Source organism: Lagenorhynchus albirostris, chromosome 16 (assembly GCF_949774975.1).
Source record: "Lagenorhynchus albirostris chromosome 16, mLagAlb1.1, whole genome shotgun sequence".
NCBI classification, from domain to species: Eukaryota; Metazoa; Chordata; class Mammalia; order Artiodactyla; family Delphinidae; genus Lagenorhynchus; species Lagenorhynchus albirostris.
Window position 1 is genome coordinate 7258020 of NC_083110.1, and position 12459 is coordinate 7270478.

The 12459-nt window shown below is 46.1% G+C and overlaps 1 protein-coding gene across 2 annotated transcripts in view; it reads left to right on the forward strand.

Moving 5' to 3' along the window:
• The first annotated feature begins 3117 nt into the window (after window positions 1-3117).
• Window positions 3118-12459, forward strand: part of LGALS8 (galectin 8) — a 102320-nt gene continuing 92978 nt past the window's right edge. The window contains exons 1-2 of one of the 2 annotated variants that reach the window (XM_060127101.1): window positions 3118-3167; window positions 6699-6738. The gene's annotated coding sequence lies outside the window, so the exon portion shown is untranslated. The remainder of the gene's footprint in view (window positions 3168-6698; window positions 6739-12459) is intronic. The other variant, XM_060127099.1, reaches the window with a different exon arrangement.

The window sequence follows — 12459 nt, forward strand, 5'->3', positions numbered from 1 at the left end:
GAACTTCATCCCCAGCCTGGGCTACGTCAGAAGCTGATACAGTCACAACCGTGCGAATGAAAATAATAAAAGACCTGAAAGTGCCTCTAAGACTGGTCCTAAACCTCTCCTGATCGCCTAAGCCTTTCCTCATTGCCCTCTCACTTTGCTGTTGTGCTTCAGAAAACAAACAAAAAAAAACCCCTAAATTCTCTGTGCCCTTCCCATCTTAAGTTCCATCTATTCTCAGAGGTTTCAGACCAAAGCAAGAGACTTTGGGCCTCCAAACACTTGTGGTCCTGTTCACCCCATCATCCTCTGAGGCACAGATTCTCAGGGGGAGTCGTTCCCAAACCTGACCTGACCAGAATAATGATGATCAGCTGGGTGTGGGAACCAGCCACGTGGACCCGCTCCTGTTACAGAGGAAGAGCCAGAGGCCGGGAACACTTAACATGAGTCATCCAAGGTCATACAGCTAGACTCATTCAAGGTCAGGCCACTAGGTCTCAGCGGTGTGGCGGTGAGGACCCAAGCCTTCTCCTCCCAGGCCCTGTGTGCCTTCCCTTTAACTGTCCTGTTTGCATTCTCACTGCTGCTTTTGGGGGTAATTCTGCCTTTCCCAGCTATCTCCTCCATTTTCTTCCTCTTCATCTTTTTCCTTCCTCGCGTACTAATGTCTTTGTAGGAAACAGGCCTAACTTGTCATAGACTTGGTGGGCAGTAGCTGCACAGGATTCCTATTAAAATTCCACTCCCCTAGTGGAGGTAAGCTTGTAAAGTATTATCATCCAGGGAATGCCCTGGTAGTCCAGTGGTTAGGACAACACGCTCTCACTGCTGAAGGCCCAGGTCCAATCCCTGGTTAGGGAACTAAGATCCCACAAGGCCGCGTGGCCAAAAAAAAAAGTTTTATCATCCAGATACACTTTGGTGAAAATTAAGCGGTTGAGACTAGGCTGTGATAGGAGGGAAAGAAAGGACTGGAGGCTACTCATGGTGGCTTCTACTACCCGCTCCCCAGCCAGGAGCTAGACATGAGAAGGATAGAAAGGAAAAACTGGAAAACCGAATGCAGGTGTCCAGCTGGATCTATTTGAAGTATGCTCATGTGTCCCGTTCTTTTTCATCTCTAGGCCTTCGCCTATGCTGTTCCCTCTGCCTAGAATGCTTTTCCCTCCCTGACTTCTCCTGGCTAGCTTCAACTCATCCTTCTGGACTCGTGTCGTCTCCTCTATAGGCTCCTCTCTACCCTCTCTTCACTCCCCACCAGACACCCCAGGCTAGGCTTGTGTTCCTCCTGTGTTTCCATATCATTCTGCATTTCTACTATCTTAACACCAAATGCTCTGTATGATAATTGCCTTCTCCTTTCCTTGGGCAGCAGGAGTTCTGTAAACTCAGGGTGGAGTTAGCAACACAACTTGTTCTTATTTTCTTTACATTGACTTAAATCCAGGTCTGAGTCTGTCATCTACTGGGCTGGCAGGAAATTCCATTTCAGTCCAAACTGGGGCCTGGCCCCTTCCTTAGGGTCATATAGGAACCTAAGAGGATGATGTGGTGCTTGGAAAAAGAGGGGCCTTGAATTTTTAGTGCATCCGGGTGGGCTTGATGTCTTTGTTGTCCAAGTCTGAGAAGACTCTTGAGGTCCAGGAGCCATCTGCTTCTCTTGCAGACCCAAATCGCGGGTTTGTTTCTCTGTGGGGCTGGGAACCCTGGGACCCAGGGGTTAGCCCCCTTTGTGCATTCCCTGATGTGGCCTTGCCACCTCTGGGCTCTGCTAAGGACCGCGGCACAGACCCCACTCGTGGAGCTGCAGTGTCTGTCCCCTGCTCCATGGGGGGACACTGGCAAAAACTCTCTCCTTTTGCCCCCGCTCCTCTGCGCCACCTCCTTTAATCTCTTCAGTGACTATAGCCTGTCATAAAACAAAGAGATGTTCCCTTCACACTGCTTCTCCTTTGGGCATTGTCAACACCTGCTGGGAGAGAAATGTGAGAAGTCTGGACACATTCTCGGATGGGAAACATCTGGGGAGAACAAACAAATGATCTCCATAAGTGGACCTGTTTTGTTGGTTTGGATCCCCCAAGGCATTCCCAGGACCTCGTGCCTGGCCCACACTATGTACTTAATGAAGATTTGGGAGAAAATGAAAGCTGAATCTTGATTGGCCCAAGGCTGGCCCCTTGGGGCTTTGCAGGTCGTGTGGTGACTGCACAAAATACGGAGGATCCCATTCAGACAGATGTGGTTGTCGAGCAAGATAGTTTTCTGGCAGATGTTTCGTAAAGTGTCTTGGAAAGGGGGAGCTTTTTTTTCTAATTTTCTTGCTCAAAGTTATAATCAGATCGTTGCCGACCTGGGTCCTTGGACTCTTTAATCAATAGAAATTGATAAGAGACCAGACGAGAAACTCAGGCAGTGCTTTATTGGGACTCGTGCTGCAGCATGAGAGGTAAAAACAAGAAACAGGAGCCCTTGCTTGCTGTCCTGGGGGGGCGCGGTGAGCTGGGGTGAGGGTGGGAGCGGACTGGTGGGTCGGCCTGAGGGGTGGCTTAGGTGGCCTGCCCACCCCTTGGTGGTGCTGTGTGCAGGGGGCACGTGCAGTACCCTGCTTGTGCTCCAGGGACCTCAGAAATGGCAGTTGGTCTGTGCCCTTTTTGTATTCTTTTCTGTATGTTGTTCATAATTTGCCCAACGGCACTTGCATGCAGTTATTTTTAGTCTTTTATAGTTTCTTTGTACTCTGTTGCTTGAGGAGATGTTTGTCCAGGTGCAAGCGCTCCAGTAAAGAGTCCCAGGTCCCAGCCTGTCTCAAAATCCAGTCTGCAAAAGAGTCATTAATATCATGTTCACCTAATTTGTAGTTGTTTGTACCTCTGAGTATTTGTAGATATTTATAAGTAAACTGTTCCAAAATATTTTTTAATGTAGTTTATTCGTCATCATCACTTTCTTGATGCAGCCTGAACCCATTCCTTCTTATTTTGTCTCCACTAATGACTGAAAGTAAGCTTTTCTCCAAACTGATTGGGGTAGCTTGTGTCTATATGAAGACCGTTATCAAAGGACACACTGTGCTTCTAAGTTAAAGAAAATGCTCTCTATTTGTTCTCTTTACAGATCATTTGACAAAGGAGCCAGTGGAAGACACAGACCCTAGCACTATATCCCTTAATATGGTAGGTTACAACTTTTACATTAATGGTGATGGTGATGACTCCTGGTTTTCCTTTTTCCCCTTTGTTATTTCTTTATATTTTTTATTACTTAGTACTTACATGAAATTTGAAACCCTAAAATAAGGTTTTCCAAGATAAATTTCTTTTTCATGATATTTCTCTGTGACATAATAAACTTGGGGTTTCTCCAGGTTAAAAATGGTGTTAGACTCTGTTCTCATTTTGCACATATCAGAAGTGGTCTTCTTAGGTTACGTGAGGTCTTTATCTGCTTGTCTACTTTTAATACTATTTTTAATTACCAGTTCTTCAGAAATCAAAATATCTAACTTGAGATCGAAAGAAAAAATAGGACAACCTTAAAGTTAAAGGCGGCCTGCTCATGTGTCAGATGGGCATACACTGTTGATTTACCTCTGTTACCACTTTTTTTTCTTTTAATTTTTAAAATTTATTTTTGGCTGTGTTGGGTCTTTGTTGTTGTTTCATGTGGGCTTTCTCTAGTTGCGGCAAGCAGGGTCTACTCTTTGTTGCGGTGCACAGACTTCTCACTGTGGTGGCTTCTCTTGTTGCGGAGCACGGGCTCTAGGCATGCAGGCTTCAGTAGTTGTGGCTCGCGGGCCCTAGAGCGCAGGCTCAGTAGTTGTGGCGCACGAGCTTAGTTTCTTCGCGGCATGTGGGATCTTCCCGGACCAGGGCTAGAACCCGTGTCTCTTGCATTGGCAGGCGGATTCTTAACCACTGCGCTGCCAGGGAAGTCCCTCTTCTGGCTTCTGATGGTCGTTGGTAGTTCTTGGTGTCCCCTGGCTTGTAGCTGCTTCGCTCCATTCTCTTCCTTTGGTGGCACGTGGCTGTCTTCTCCCCGTGTGTCTGTGTCTTGTTATCTCTTCTCCTCTTACAAGGACGTCTGTCCTACTGGATTAAGGGCCTACCCTACACCAGTATAACCTCATCTTAAGTAATTCTATCTACAATGACCCTATTTCCAATGAGGTCACAGTCTGAGGTACTAGGGGTTAGGACTTCGAGGTATTTTTGGAGGGGACACATTTCAACTATAACATTCCTTCCAGGATTAAATACATGGTCCTTGACATGGCAGATGAGGTCCTCCATGACCATGTCTCAACATCCCCCTGATGAGCCAGTTGTGTGTAGCTATTTGCTGCTCCACAAATGCCCCACGCCCTCCCCCCCGTCCTGGGATACCCATAGTGCTGGCCCCTCCCTGCTTCCTCACATAATGAACTCCTATGCAACCCGCCACTCAGCCCAGGTGTTCCTTATCTGGGAAGGCTTCTCAGCCTTGGGGCCTTCAGGTGCTGCCTTATCCATAGTCCCTACTTTTTTCTTTCTTTTTTTTTTTTTTTTGCGGTACGCGGGGCCTCTCACTGCTGTGGCCTCTCCCGTTGCGGAGCACAGGCTCCGGACGCGCAGGCTCAGCAGCCATGGCTCACGGGCCCAGTCGCTCCGCGGCATGTGGGATCTTCCCGGACCGGGGCATGAACCCGCGTCCCCTGCATTGGCAGGCGGACTCTTAACCACTGCACCACCAGGGAAGCCCCATGGTCCCTACTTTTTATCGCATTGTGTGGGAATTATTTGCTTGCCTGACTTCCTGTGAGGCTGTGCTGACCGTCTTCCCATATGCAGAGTGGGGCATGAAGCAGGCAGCAGTGTTAAATGAGCCAAGCTTCCCGAGATCCTAGAATGGCAGCCTTCCTAAATCCCTTTGCCTCCTTTGCAGCGTCTTCCATGGAAACTGGCTCCATTATTTCGTGTCCAACCCTGTCTTCCTTTTCCACCTCCAGCATGCATCCGTCCTACAGGCTGGCCCGTCTTCCAACCACCTGGCCTTGCTCCTCCGTGTCCACCATCTGCAATCACCATCCTCCTTTCTTGCGGTCCTCTGAGTCCTGGGCATTCTCTAGGCCCATCTCAACTGTCAGTCTCTCCAGGAAACCTGCACTTGTTCGTTCATGTAGTCTGAACAGAGTCAAAATCTGGGGATGCACAGATCATGGTCCCTTCTCTTGAAACACTCACAGTCTGTCTGAGGAAATAGACAAATACTTTGAAAAGAGCCCGAGAAGCACTATGGTACAGATGTGTTTTCCATGCTCTGGGGAGCAGAGTATGGATAAGGATTTAGTCTGGGGGAAAAGTATTTGATTTTTAAGTTCCCTGTGATTGATGATTGATTGATTGATTGATTTCTTTTTTCACTCAGGATTGTGGTTTATTACAGCAAAAGTATTCAGATTAAAGTCAGCCAAAGGAAGAGGGGCATAGGACAGGGCCCAGGAAAGTTGCAAGCATGGAGCTTTCAGCTACCCTCTGTCAGTGACGTTGTGTTTACTTGTCTCAGGAATGATGTTTGATGATACACACAGAGTATTGACAACCAGGGAAGCTCACCCCACGCTTGGGGTCCAGAGTGTTATTGGGGCTCAGTCATGTAGACACGCTTGACCACCAGTGTGTCTGACCTTAGACTCCAGCCCCTTCACAGGTTGAACTGATACCGTAAAGATGATTGATTGATTTCTTTTGTGGAAAGGGGTTGGAGGCTTCTAGAAGGTTCTGAAACTTTACTGCCTAGCTCCAAAGAAACTCCAAGGAAAGGCGTTTAAAACAGAATCCCTGGTTCCACATTTGTTTCTTTTCCTCCTCTGTCCAAGGAAGATAGTGATGAGACTTACAGGAGAGTTGGGAGGTACAGCTTTTTTTTTTTTAGGCTGGAGGACTATAGACCCAAAGGCCCAGATGCAGATGATGGTGGGAACTGAGCCGGGGTCAGAGGACAGGCTAGGGAGATTGGGTGCATCCCCACTCCTCTCATGGAAGTCTTTAGAAAATGACTACATTGTATAATCTGCAGTAGAAGCTTCCAGAAGCTTAGATACCTGCATATTTGTCGGTACCAACAAATAAATATGTGATTATAAGAGCATTTGCTATTTTGAATTCCCTGTAACAGTACTGCCCTCAACTAAACCATTGGGGAATTGTGTATAATTGTGCATAATGGGTAACTAATTTGTAGATCTTCGTGCAATTAATGGGATAGTTACCTTTTGACTCCTGTCCTAGTCAGCCCGTGGCAGAGCTCTCCAATTGTGAGTACTGCCCAGAACACATGCTTATTGGCCCGAATGAATGTCACAGAAATGGTGAGAAGAGATGGATCTGTCCCCATAATTCACTAACAGAAATGTCCCTCAATTTTGAGCTGCAGGAAATAGAAGAGCACTGCAGAAAAGAGAGGAAGTGTGGTTTAGTGGTCAGAGCTGAAGGCTTCTTCTGTTTCATGTTCCAACATTAACTTCTCATCCACCTTGGTTTCATTTCTATAAAATTGAGAATGAAAGCAAGCAATGGGTTAGGCATATTGATAAATCCAAGGCTAAAAACTTGCAAGGATTTAAATTAAAATCATGACTTTCCCAAGACAAAGCTTTCTCTTTACTTTGATCTTATAATTGACTACGGTGTTTAAAAATAACACTCCTCTTTTGTTGGTCTCTACAGTCAGACAAATATCCCATTCAAGACACGGGACTCCCTAAAGGTATGTACGGTTGAAGTAGCAATTTAAACTTGTGATTACTTTCATATCTTGAACAAAGCACTAGTCACAGTAATTTTTCATTTTTTAAAATTGTAAAACAGAAGCATACTGATAATTTAGTGCATGATTTGACCTTCTCTGGTATGAATTTTCTTATTAAAATGTAGAAATTATTTTATAGCAAATTATACATCAAATTCCTATGGTGTTTTTTAACATGCATAAAATGAAGAAAGCCAGGACTGTGGGTTGCAAGTGTCAGAAGTGGAGCTCAAATTAGTTTAAAATGGGGGGCGGGACCTGGTGGCTTAGAGTCTTTGGGTGCTGCTAAATCCAAGCATTTAAACGATGTCTCAGGCTCAGCCCCCCACTCCCCCCACAATGGCTCTGTCTTCTGTGTTGGCTCCATACTGGAGCAGGCTTTCCCCACTTGGTGGGAAAGATAGTCTCTGACACCTCCAGCTTTACTTGGTGCAGCTAAAGATGCCGGGGCAAGAGGGAGCCTTTCCCCCAGCACACGTGGCACAATTTTAGGGGCAAATCGTGGGAGGAGCAGTTTGGTCATGTGGCCATCCCTGTATCAGCTGCTGTCGTTGGAGGATAGAGGGGTGACCAGGTCTGAGCCTTGAGGTTGGAGGGTGGGGGGCGGAGGGCATGAAGTCAGTTGTACTCAAACCACAGGAAAGAGGGTTCTGTTAGCAGACAAGGGGCAAGGGATGCTGTCAGACCCCAAAGCCAAAAGAGCTTGCTTTTATGATCCACAGGCGAATGTCTCAGGCGTGGTGCAGACCATAAAGGCCTGAGCCTTTCCTAATTTCCCCTGGGCAGTCTCCAAGGCTGTATCCAGTATGGAGGCTGAGCTGCCGCTATCGCACTGGAGCGTTTACCTTGTGCTCTGCTGACCAGCCAGAGAGGAGGGGTGGGGAACAATCGCAGCTTCAGAGATGGCAGGGATACCCCGGCTTCCTGGAGAGGAAGGACTTCCCAGCACAGCCTGCTGTGGGGTTCCCCAGCAGCCCTTGTGGTGATGGGTATCACAGGGTCACTGGGTTGCAGGGTTGGGAGCTCCCTGGCAGGGCCCACCTGTGGTTAAGTCTGTAGTTCTGCCAAGTCCCCCTCCCTCATTCTCTACTCACCGGACTCTTCTTCCTGCTCTCTGAAATGGCATCATTAGAGTTTCATTCCTTTTGCCCCCTGTGCACGTCCCAGGAATGGCAGTGGTGTAGGGAAAAGAGGCTGAAGGCCAGGTTTGAGCCCAAATCCTGGCTGTACTAGGGGAGGCTTCTCCCAGGCACGCTTTGCCCTTTCCCCTCTCCATGAATGACTTCTCAGTGTCCTGAATTCCCCAAGCTGCGATTGCCTAGTTCAGCAAGAAAGTGGAAGGTGCAAGCCAGCCCACCAGGACGAATCGGAGGCAGTCTTGGGCCGTGTTCCTTGGATTTTTAGGGTGCAGTGAAGAATTACCTGGGGAGCTAGTTTAAAATGCAGATTCTGGGCTTTGCTACCCCAAAATCATGATGTGGTGGGTCTGGGGTCTGGCCCAGAAACCTGTGTTTTTAATGCAAACCTGAGGGGGTGGGACACAGACCTCCCTTTGAGAGCCTTCCTAAGAAGCTTCAAGAATGTGGCGTGGGGGCTTCCCTGGTGGCGCAGTGGTTGAGAATCTGCCTGCCAACGCAGGGGACACGGGTTCGAGCCCTGGTCTGGGAAGATCCCACATGCCACGGAGCAGCTGGGCCCGTGAGCCACAGCTACTGAGCCTGCGCGTCTGGAGCCTGTGCTCCACAACAAGAGAGGCCGCGACAGTGAGAGGCCCACGCACCGCAATGAAGAGTGGCTCCCGCTCGCCGCAACTAGAGAAGAAAAGAAGACCCAACAAAGCCAAAAATAAATAAATAAATAAATAAATTTATATAAAAAAAAGGATATGGCGTGCCACATGTAGGAGACATGTAAGAGACACCGAGCTGCAGCCAGACCGCCAGCTCTGAGAGGACTCAGCAGTTGACCTCATGGCTCGGGTCCCAGTGTCCAGTCTGCAGTGCAGAGAGGAAAGAATTACACCGACCTCCCAGGGTGCTTGTGAGAATTCAACGAAACGAGACTGGAACAGCACCTGACTCCCAACAAGCATCTGACAGGTGTGGAGGGAAATCTGGCAAAAGAATCGTGAGCCATCAGGGTAGAGGACTGTTGAAAGCTTTTGTAGCGGAGAGGCAAGAGTGGAACCACCGTTTTAGGTAGACTGGGCCGCAGCAACTATTCGAAGACCTTTTCTATCACTCTTGAACATGATTTTCTGTTTTAAGAGAAGATTGTTGCTTAGCAGCCTGATAATACAGTAACTGTACCGTTGGGTTTCTCCTAGAATTTGAGTTTTACAAAACCTTAATTAAAATTAATTAAAATGGTGGTGAGTTGACAAGTAACTCCAGATCTTTCCTCTGTCCTTGTTCATGAGGGGGGGAGGGGAAGTGTTATTAAGCACATAATTTCTTATCTCCAAGAAATACATCGTCTTCTATGTAATATCCAACATTTGCATTTAATAACAATTTAATGTGCAGTATTTTTTTCAAACATACCATAATGGAGCCAGTATCATCGTTAAATGCTTATGGTAATTTTCTCACTGAAGTTGTTTTTAGGGAAACAAAGCCCATATATAATTAGTGAAGAGACTAATTTACAGCTTAAAAGTAAATGTAGGCTTCCCTGGTGGCACAGTGGTTAAGAATCCACCTGCCAGTGCAGGGGACGCGGGTTGGAGACCTAGTCCGGGAAGATCCCATATGCTGCGGAACAACTAAGCCCGTGCACCACAACTACTGAGCCTGCGCTCTAGAGCCCGTGAACCACAACTACTGAGCCTGCACTCTAGAGCCCATGCTCCGCAACAAGAGAAACCACCGCAATGAGAAGCCCGTGCACTGCAACGGAGAGTAGCCCCTGCTCGCCGCAACTAGAGAAAGCCTGCACGCAGCAACGAAGACCCATCGCAGCCAAAAATAAAAATAGATAAATAAATTTATTTTTTAAAAAAGTAAATGTAATCTAATTATATTAAGAACAATTCAGGCTCTGACACTTAAGTGAATTCTAGGGGGGCTACTGTATTTAATAGAGGAGTCATTTGTAATTAGCTTGAACCATTTCCATATGATTTTAAAAGTCCTCAAAATGTATTTTCTTAAGAAAATTAGCATGTTTCACAAAGCCTTCATTATAATTCTAGTATACTCCTACTTTTCCCCTGGACAGTACAACATAGTCCCTTAACACGGTCCACACTAGAGTGGCTCTCAATAATGTGCTTTTACCCATAAATCAACTGTGGGACTCTAGTGTGATTTCAATGATCAGCACGTTTTTGAGGTGAAACGTGTTATTATACCTGTTTTCTTGTCGGGAACAAATGTGTAGCTTCTGCCTCCCCTGATTTTAGAGATTTCGGGAGGTTCATTCTATCAGGCTTCTGTTATGATAGGTGCTCTGTGAGGATCTGTAGGCACCAAACTCAGGACTAATTTAAGATTGGGGTTTATCTTATATCACAGAATTCCTGTATCTCGTAGAAACTGCTGGTTTGAGGGTTCTGAAGGGAATGTGACTCTTCATATTTTGAGAGAAAAATGTCTTTGGAAAAAGAATTCTGATTTTTGAGGCACTGTTCCTAGTGAGGGGAAATGGCACATAACTATATCATAAAGCAATCAAGATTTTACCATCTTCATCTTCTCTGGCATTACTGCCCTTCCATTGTTCAAAAAATTTAAATAGCGGATGTAAAGTTAAGGAGAAGTAGACTGATTTTATTGTTAATTATTTTGAGAAATTTGAACTTAAGTATGGATGATATTTGGAATAATTCGTTAACTAAATGTAGAAGTAGTAGTTCCGTTTGAAAAAGGAGAAAATAAACAAGTACTCAGGAGATCACCAAAATAATTCCTAAGTAAAAATGTCTGCCTGAAAACTAGCAGGCCAATGTGTTGTATTTTAGACGGTTTCTCATCTTGCCAGTTGACCGACAGTATCTTGCTGATAGGTTTCCTTGTTGTAACATGAAAGTAAAAGCCCCTCCTTCCCGCACGATTTACCGTGACCTGGTCCCGCTCATTCCACAAGTTCACTGCCTTCCACCCAGCCATGACGGAGAGTCCTGACAGTCTCCTGTTTTAGCAAACCAACCCCTCCCCCAGTTATGACACACATACAAAGATGGCCATTCTTTTTTTTTTTTTTGCGGTATGCGGGCCTCTCACTGTTGTGGCCTCTCCCGTTGCGGAGCACAGGCTCTGGACGCGCAGGCTCAGCGGCCGTGGCTCACAGGCCCAGCCGCTCCACAGCATGTGGGATCTTCCCGGACCGGGGCACGAACCCGTGTCCCCTGCATCAGCAGGCGGATTCTCAACCACTGTGCCACCAGGGAAGCCCCGAAGGTGTTTTCTTTTATGGAGGGTAGCGGGGAGGGAGAGGGGTGCAACCACAGGAGTGCTTGGGGGACCATGTAAGAAAAGTTGCTTTTTAATTTCAGGCTAACATTGCGTTGGGAAATAAAAAGCCCCACTTGTCCAATAATGCTGGGTTAACAATTATGACACTGGCCATTGTGAGAATTAGTATGACTGAAGTCACATGTCTGTGACTTTTTGCTGTGAAAAATCAGTGTGCATCCGAATTCTGTGGGGTGCTTGTTAGGTGTCAGATTTCTGGGGTCCCTGAGATTCCAATTCAGAAGGTCTGGAGTGGAGCCCAGCAATCTGCATTGTTAACAGGCAGCCCAGGTGATTCTGGTGCAAGAGAGCTGGGACTATCTTGAGAAACAGAAGGCTAGGTAAGCTCTCTACTGCTCCAGCTTAAAAAGATACCATATGGAATCTTAATAAGAGACCGTGCTTTTAATTTAAATTTTGCAGATAATAATGTTCAGGAAAAAATGGCCTTTAGTCAGAATTGTGTAGGCAGCAATAAATATAGCCCCTTATATGAATAAATCTATCAGCCCAGCCTATATAGGTCAATGAATGTTAAGGAATGTAAAAATAAATAGATGAATTAATCTGTCACTCAGTCCTAACTTTTGAACCTTGAATTAAATGATTCTCTATTAAGGGCTTTATTAACTCTAAAATTTTACATGCCACTAAACATTTCTTTCATAACATAATATATTACTGGCGATTTTCAAGGTTAGAGTGGGATGTTGAATTCTGTGGTTAAAGATTAAAATCTGATGGAACAAAATCAGTTTTTAATGCATTTGTACAGTCTTCACCACAAGTTGGGGAACTGTGAAGTTAACACATATGTAAGACAACCTAAGGATGGAATTTCCTTCCTACCAGTTAATTCCGAAAGGTGTTAGACATTTCACATGCCTATCATGTTCCTTTTTTTTTTTTTTTATCATGTTCCTTTGACTTTCACTGGCAATCCCCACTTTAACCATAGAACTGAAATGGTTTCGGTTTGACTTTTAGGAGGGTGAGCTATCAAGACAAGTATAATCCCACTCTGCTCTCTGAGAGATTTAGTAAACTGTCAAACAGTGAACACCATGGAATCTGATGTAAGGTTATCAGAGGGGAACGTGTTTGGACTACCTCCTGTTCACCCTGTTGGTGAGGGAGGGATCCTGCCCTGGGGTTATGGGGATGGCCACACACAGGACACCTGACACTGGGCAGATGAGATTGACAGTAGCTTGTGAGTCACGGA